The 8,275-nt window shown below is 41.5% G+C and overlaps 1 protein-coding gene across 1 annotated transcript in view; it reads right to left on the bottom strand.

Annotated features, from left to right (window-relative positions):
* The window catches only part of UCHL3 (ubiquitin C-terminal hydrolase L3), a 54,655-nt gene that overhangs the window by 24,545 nt on the left and 21,835 nt on the right, over positions 1-8,275 (bottom strand). The gene's annotated exons all lie outside the window — the stretch shown is intronic.

Here is an 8,275-nt window from a genome sequence, read left to right as displayed (position 1 = left end):
CGACACATCTAAAATTTAATATAAAGCAGTATCATTGATAAAACACCGCAAGATTTCAAAAGTATGGATTTTTAAAGTGACACTAAACTCAGGATTTAAAATCTTAAAGATCCTCAAATCATCTCTAAATTGGTGCCGAAGCAGTCCTTCCTTCTGGAGGGTGGCTACTTTTGTTTCCGAGGTCCCTGTGTGTGTTATAAAGTAGTCAAAGCTCGGTCATGTGAGACTACAAGTTCACATTACTTTTTTCACGTTACTAATTTGTAGTGAAGTTATAGTCTATCACGAGAGCAAACTTGGAGCGGTGACTACTTTATAAACACACACAGGGACCATGAGGAACAAAAGTAGACACCCTCCAGAAGGAAGGACAGTGCCTGCATTAGTTCAGGAATGATCTGAGGATCTACAGCTTAGTGTTTTTTCAATCCTGTAAGACTGAACCTGTATTCAATACTAAACTTGGCAATCATTTCAACAGAGTTTTTGTTTTCTATGCATGTTATTTGTGGCTTTTCCCCAATGCTCCAGTTTATTGTCGAGATCCACCCAGCTGGCTGATTGACAGCAGGCTCTGCCCATCTAGAGGCAGAGCCATCTGTGCCCACCCCCTCCCCCGTCCATCCTCCAGTCAGCGCTGGAGGATCGGAGAGGGGAAGGAATCCCTGTGGGGAGCGGTGACTGACAGTCACCACTCTCTGCAGGGAGATGATTGGAAAGTGAGCGAACAGCGGTATGTGTTCGCTCACTTCCCAATCAATAGAGTTGACTAGGGCACATTCCTCTTTAATACGGGGGTAGAGGGGAAGCCCAAAAAAAAAAAAAAGTTTTGCTTTAACTTTAGAGATCCGATGTAACTTTTTTTTTAATGAGTCACCTACTTTTGGGTTTTGCCTTACATTTTTAGGTTTTTGCCTTAGAGAACTATGGGGTCAGTGTTTTTCCCCATAGTTCTCCTTGGGGTAACGGGAGGACACAAACTAGCATGCTCCCGTTATCCTAAGCTCAGTATACCGCAAGCTACAGCTCGCGGCATACTGAGACGCCATTTAGAACTATGAGGTGAGTGGAAATCACTCGTCATAGTTCTCCTTTAACAACTTTCACCAGTTAACCTATATAAAAAAAACACATAAGACAAAACTGTCCCTGAGAAAAAGTTTTTTGGTTCACATCCCCGTAACAGCTGAAACATTACATTGCATAATACAGGAGTATATTTTCCACAGAAAAAAAAATGTATGTTTGAGCAGGAACAAAAAAGAAAGGTTTATTTTAATCCACATGATTATTTGAGCTTTTGCAGTGGCAGAAATGTGTGATCACTGAAAATGTTAAACCATACCGTCAAGGGAGAGCAGAAAATAAACAGGACACAAGTGTGGAGACAGAAAGGAATTATACAAAAGAATTTCAGACTCCCATAGTCCTAGTTATAGAAAGCTTAAATAACTTGTGCTTTTTTTCCCCCCGGTCGGCCGTTTCCTCCTCAGACATATCTTCAAAATAAGGCATGCACAGGATATAAAAATGTTCGGCGGCTAAATAAATCATGAACATAATCTGTGCATGCTGGCAACGTTCAAAACTTTTATAAACCTAAAACCACATGAAAGGCTCAGAAATGTTACTCGTGCTGGCACCATGCAGAGTGCTGCAAAGCCAGGCCAATACACAATAAAATACACCCAAGCAGTAAACCAGTCCATCCAAAAGAGATATTTCAGAAATAGGTGGATGCTGGTGAGCTACATCTCACTGCCTTCTCATCTCTTTCAAGACAAGATCTCATTACTGGAGTTTACTGTAGGATAGAAAGTTTAGAAAAGTCTCACTCATTCTTGTATGTTCACTACCATGTAAATAATAATACAAATAAATCCAGTCAGAAGGTGGGAGAAAAAAGCAAGTTAGCATTTCTGCTTAATAACATCAATTCAAATTAAAATCTGCTCTTGTCAAGCTGGTCCAATAAAACCACATTTTATATATCTATGCTTACAAAGCCAAGAGTTAACAAACATTTGCCCATCCCTTTTAGATTGTAAGCTCTCACAAGCAAGGCCCCCCCTAACCATTGTATTCCAACTGTAACTGTGTCTCTTTATATATTGGAAAAAAAAATGCACAAACTGTGCTATAAAAATCCTGTATAATAATAAGGAAAAAGTTGAAAGAAAATAAACACTTTTCCTAATAGGCTAAATAAAAATCTGATACCTATATGCTAACATTCCATAACAATGGAAGCCGGAGGATTTTTTTCAGGTAAATTCCTTGCACTTGTTACCAGGGGTTACTTGATGGCTTTGTTAGACATTGCAGAGCTCTCGCTGAATAACTGTGGAGTTCTCCTCTTGCAGACGCCATCAAGTAATTTCTTGCCTGCAGCTAAAGCATGTGACCTGTTTAGAAAAAGAGGCAGCAAGCAGCATGGTAGAGACATTGCCTTCACATCCTTGACCTGACCCCAAGATTGCATTTTTCTTCCTATACGACACTCTGCACTGCATCTCAACTGTGAGAATCTAGTGCTTCTCAGGAGCTACGCTTCCCAGTTCCCATACCAATCTGATGAACAATGTCAATTAGTAGAACGCAGTCCGAAATCTTCATCATCCTCATCTAACTCTTACAATTGTACTGCTGCACATATTCTTGAATAATTAATTAGAGAACAGGGGCCAACCCACTAAAATTGAAAATACAGATTGCCCACTAGAAAGCTATCACAATCCAATCCACATTGTCAGAAAATAAGGCTCCCTCATTATGGATCACATACTTCCTCTCAAATTTCATATGCAAGCATTGCTATACTTTATGATATTGTTGTCATATAATCTCCTCCATGGCAAATCTTGTACCTTTTCAAATTGGATGATCCATAGCAGAAATGGATCTTTCATGCCAGGATCAAATTTCCAGTACCTTTTCGTCTCTCTGCAGGTTGGCCTTTTGATGCGAAAGCAGCATGGACTAGAACAAGTTAATGTGATTTTAGCAGTTAAAGTTAAACTTTACCATGCCCATACAAAGCGAAGTAAGAATGTATTCAATTTTAGTGTAAAAATTAATTTGCTGTGCAAGTCAGAACTTTTACAGGCCTATGCATGCCTATCCCCACCCACCACAACATGACAACATTCAGACACCAAGTGCTGCATCGGTGAACCCGTTACATTGCCTAGTATGGACAATGTAAAGGGTCACCTAATGTTTCAGGATTCAGAGTGTTTTCTGGGTTTGGGTGAGGTGTTAAATATCAGTCTGACAGGTTAAGATAGGGGCAGTTGGGGAAACCGAGTTCATCCTTACCCAGAAGAATGCTGTCAGTGCCAGCACAATCAGTTGTGGCCAGGGCATTCTTCACCCTGCAGCTGCATGTAAACAAAGGGGCGGAATACTGGTGACTTCATTGAGTAAATTGACTATTGATTAAAAAAATATAACCTTTTCTTAGTCAATGTTTACAGGAACTGCTGCAAAACATGAACTAATCTGTTTAACAACTCTCCTCTGCAAAAAGCAGTGAAAAAAAACATCTGCTCCATTTTGTCAGAAAACCCAGTTATTCCCCCAATGGCTACTGCCGTCTTGCCTTTCAGAAATCATAGATGAGATGAAGCCAAGCTGCCTGCCCAAATATCGAAGAAATCTCTGCTTTTCTGAAGTCTTTGGCTTGTCACTACTCTGTACATATGGCAGCAGCCAGGGGCAGTGGTTAGAGATGGAGTCATAAGCTTGGCTGCCAACTTCTGACAAAACATCAAAATTTGCAAACAAGTAACAGCAATATTTTCAGGAAAGAATATCTGCATTGGAAACAACTGATGAGCAAATTGTGCAGGTGTATAATCTGAGATTGTAGTTCATCACAGGAGTGATCTTGGAGCGGTGACTACTTTACAACTCACACAGGGACAATGGGGAACAAAAGTAACAACCCTCCAGAATGAAGGACAGTGTCAGCACCAATTCAGAGATGATTTGACGATCTGCAGCCGAGTGATACACAAATAAGATATATTTTGTTGTTTAGTGTTCTTTAATATATAAAAGTATTCAATATTTAATCTCTTAATAGTCGAAAGATGGTAAGAATAATGACAGCCAATGTTCAACAAGTCATGTAAAAGCTATAAAGAGCAAGAATGAGTTGTATTTTTACCTTATTCAATTGCTTTATACTGTATGCCAAGCTCCCTTCCCCTCAGTAATACTATTTAATCCAACAACATTCTTTACAGAAGCGTCATGGGCCCAGTGTGAAAAACAGCAAGAATGTTATTTGTGCAAATAGTTGTATCAAGAACAGTGTTCAGTGATTTACCAATCATACTGCTCCATTCACACAGGTGCAAGAATTATACTGCTCTGTAATGAACAGGTAGCTACTGACCTAACATTACATAACGTTCAGGGAGGGGAATTTATCAAAACTGGAGTAGACAGAATCTGGAGCAGTTGCCCATGGCACCCAATATGTTTTATTTGTTAAAGCTTATCTGAACAAACTGAAGAGAGATGTTGATTGGTTACTATGGGCAACTGCTCCAGTCTTGATAAATTCACCCCAATGTGTTGTGCAGCACTGCACCCCTGCCAGCTGCATGTGTATTGGACTATTCAGCTCAGTGTATCGACACGACTGGTAAGGTGGTGCCTGGTGGGGTTGTAACTGCCTGACAAAAATCTTTTACAGCTGCCCATGTGAATTCAACCTATATAATAATGCATTAGTCGTGGCATTATGCCGGATAGAAAGGAGATATGTAGTAATACAGCATCTCTGCAAAAAGCAGTGAAAAAAAACATCTGCTCCATTTTGTCAGAAAACCCAGTTATTCCCCCAATGGCTACTGCCGTCTTGCCTTTCAGAAATCATAGATGAGATGAAGCCAAGCTGCCTGCCCAAATATCGAAGAAATCTCTGCTTTTCTGAAGTCTTTGGCTTGTCACTACTCTGTACATATGGCAGCAGCCAGGGGCAGTGGTTAGAGATGGAGTCATAAGCTTGGCTGCCAACTTCTGACAAAACATCAAAATTTGCAAACAAGTAACAGCAATATTTTCAGGAAAGAATATCTGCATTGGAAACAACTGATGAGCAAATTGTGCAGGTGTATAATCTGAGATTGTAGTTCATCACAGGAGTGATCTTGGAGCGGTGACTACTTTACAACTCACACAGGGACAATGGGGAACAAAAGTAACAACCCTCCAGAATGAAGGACAGTGTCAGCACCAATTCAGAGATGATTTGACGATCTGCAGCCGAGTGATACACAAATAAGATATATTTTGTTGTTTAGTGTTCTTTAATATATAAAAGTATTCAATATTTAATCTCTTAATAGTCGAAAGATGGTAAGAATAATGACAGCCAATGTTCAACAAGTCATGTAAAAGCTATAAAGAGCAAGAATGAGTTGTATTTTTACCTTATTCAATTGCTTTATACTGTATGCCAAGCTCCCTTCCCCTCAGTAATACTATTTAATCCAACAACATTCTTTACAGAAGCGTCATGGGCCCAGTGTGAAAAACAGCAAGAATGTTATTTGTGCAAATAGTTGTATCAAGAACAGTGTTCAGTGATTTACCAATCATACTGCTCCATTCACACAGGTGCAAGAATTATACTGCTCTGTAATGAACAGGTAGCTACTGACCTAACATTACATAACGTTCAGGGAGGGGAATTTATCAAAACTGGAGTAGACAGAATCTGGAGCAGTTGCCCATGGCACCCAATATGTTTTATTTGTTAAAGCTTATCTGAACAAACTGAAGAGAGATGTTGATTGGTTACTATGGGCAACTGCTCCAGTCTTGATAAATTCACCCCAATGTGTTGTGCAGCACTGCACCCCTGCCAGCTGCATGTGTATTGGACTATTCAGCTCAGTGTATCGACACGACTGGTAAGGTGGTGCCTGGTGGGGTTGTAACTGCCTGACAAAAATCTTTTACAGCTGCCCATGTGAATTCAACCTATATAATAATGCATTAGTCGTGGCATTATGCCGGATAGAAAGGAGATATGTAGTAATACAGCATCAAATATCTTACTGGGTATCACCGCATTAAGGCAAACAAAGAAAAAACAAAAATTTACTTTGCATGCTCTGAGGACCATGTTAAAAATTTCTCATCCCACCCCCATTATTGGCTGACAGTTACCTAGAGAATACAGCTCAAACTGTACAATACAATGCCCTTTCTAACCTGTCCCCTCCATGTGAATGCCAATCGTCACTCTACATTACTTCCAACAAAACCTTGAGGGTCAATTCACACTGCTGAGCTGCGATAATCCAAGCAATACTGCATAATACATTTTGAGTGGCATTCCAACTCGCCATACCGGCTACAAAAATGTTGCATTTTTGGTTTCCACCCCCTTATCCTTCTAAACGGCAAGCTCCTATGGGCAGGACTCTCACTGCCAATATTTGTAAACATGCATTATAATTAGCGGTGCACCGAAATTAACATTTTGAAAACTAAAATTATTTTTTTTTAAATGTCAGGCTAAACTGAAAATTATTTTTTTTCCTAACTTTTTTTTAAATAATTTTTAATAAAACATTTTTTTTTTTACTGTTAGGGGTTTCAGGGAAATATTAGAGGTCTAAGCAGACCGCTGATATTCCCCTTTTAAATAGAAGAAGAAAAAAAAAAGAAAAGCAGATTGAGAACACAGAGTCCTTAATCTCTTTTTCTGCAGCCCCAGTTATAAATAAACAGGAAGCCTCTATACCAGGGGTAGCAAACCTCCGGCCCTCCAGCTGTGGTGGAACTACAAAACCCATGAGGCATTGCAAGATTCTCAAAGCCAGAGACACGACTCCCGAAGAGAGATGCATCATGGGATTTGTAGTTTCACCACAGCTGGAGGGCCGGAGGTTTGCTACCCCTGCTCTATACTGAGTGCTCCTGTTCATTCATAAACTTCTGGAGATAGTATGTTTACCATGTCCACAATCATGAATGAACAGGAAGTGATGTAGATCACTTCCCATTCATTCATGATTGGGGACACAATAAACAAACTATGTCCTTAATTATTTACAAACACTCAGCGATCTCTGATTGCTGAGTGCTTGTAGCTGCTTTCCATCCTGACTCACGGTCACAGGAGGCTGAGCGAGTGGTGCAGGGAGGAGAGCTCGATCTCCTGCGACAGTCGACTTCTCCCCGCACCGCCAGCCCGGCCTCCTGTGACAGCTGTCTCTGCCCACACACCGCCGCTCTCCTGATCTGTCACAGGAGGATGAGCGAGGCGGTGCTGGAGGAGAGCTCAGCATCCCGTGACAGCAATTACAGCTGTCCCCGCCCTCCAGACGCCGCTCTCCTAATCAGTCACAGGAGGCTGAGCAGTGCGGCAGGGGAGACGCTGGCCGCTCACAGCGCTCTCGTCCCAGGTACCGCTCTGCCTCTTGTGAAAGTTTCTCTCCTCCCTGCTGGGACACCAAGCAGCGGCGAGCGGGGAGGAGAGAAAGCAGAGATGCACCACTATTTTGGCTGAAAGATGGCACTTTCTGCATTTTGCCAAAAGTGCAATTTTCGGCCTATATGTTTCGGTGGCCCAACTTTCGGTACATCCCTAATTATAATTTAGGCATTTCTATTCTATGCATTTGGATTATGTGTGTTACATGCCCTGCTTGTACTCACAAGTTTATGACAAGTGGGCACCTCATAAAGAGTGATGACCAGCCTGGAGGTAGGCCGCACTCACTTAACTACTTATGGGCACAGGTAGTGTTCTTTATAGGAGCAGGAGCAGTGTCCCTAACACAATGCAATGGTATGACTGACAAAGTACTTATTTAGTAATTACAAAACAACCTATGGCTGCCTGATGTTGACTTGGGTGGGAATTATTTCGGTTGGCACAGATATTCTTTAACCGCTTGCCATACGATCATTGTATATAAACGGATGTAAGGCTTGCTGTTAAATGTGGGTCGCTTTTATTTCCTCCTGTGCACAGGTGCACCCCCCCCTCCCCAGCATGCGCACAAGGAGGACACGGTAAACATTTTTTGTACAGCCAGTGATGGCTGTTACATACAAGCTATCGATTGAATGGAGCATGGGAGTGTGCAACGCCCCCCCATAAAAATATCCCCCCCCCATCCCCACAAACACGGGACAGGTGCACCTAACCTATGTGTGAAAACAATGATTGTGGCACACGTTACATATCGTGAGTGTGAGCAATAATTCGAGGCCTACGGGCAATTTTGGGTATGGTAGTGCTTTG

The sequence above is a fragment of the Nanorana parkeri genome, unplaced genomic scaffold (assembly GCF_000935625.1).
Source record: "Nanorana parkeri isolate BGI_ZX_2015 unplaced genomic scaffold, ASM93562v1 scaffold833, whole genome shotgun sequence".
Taxonomy (NCBI): domain Eukaryota; kingdom Metazoa; phylum Chordata; class Amphibia; order Anura; family Dicroglossidae; genus Nanorana; species Nanorana parkeri.
The sequence above is the reverse complement of the archived record's forward strand: the minus strand, read 5'-3'. Positions and strand labels throughout refer to the sequence as shown.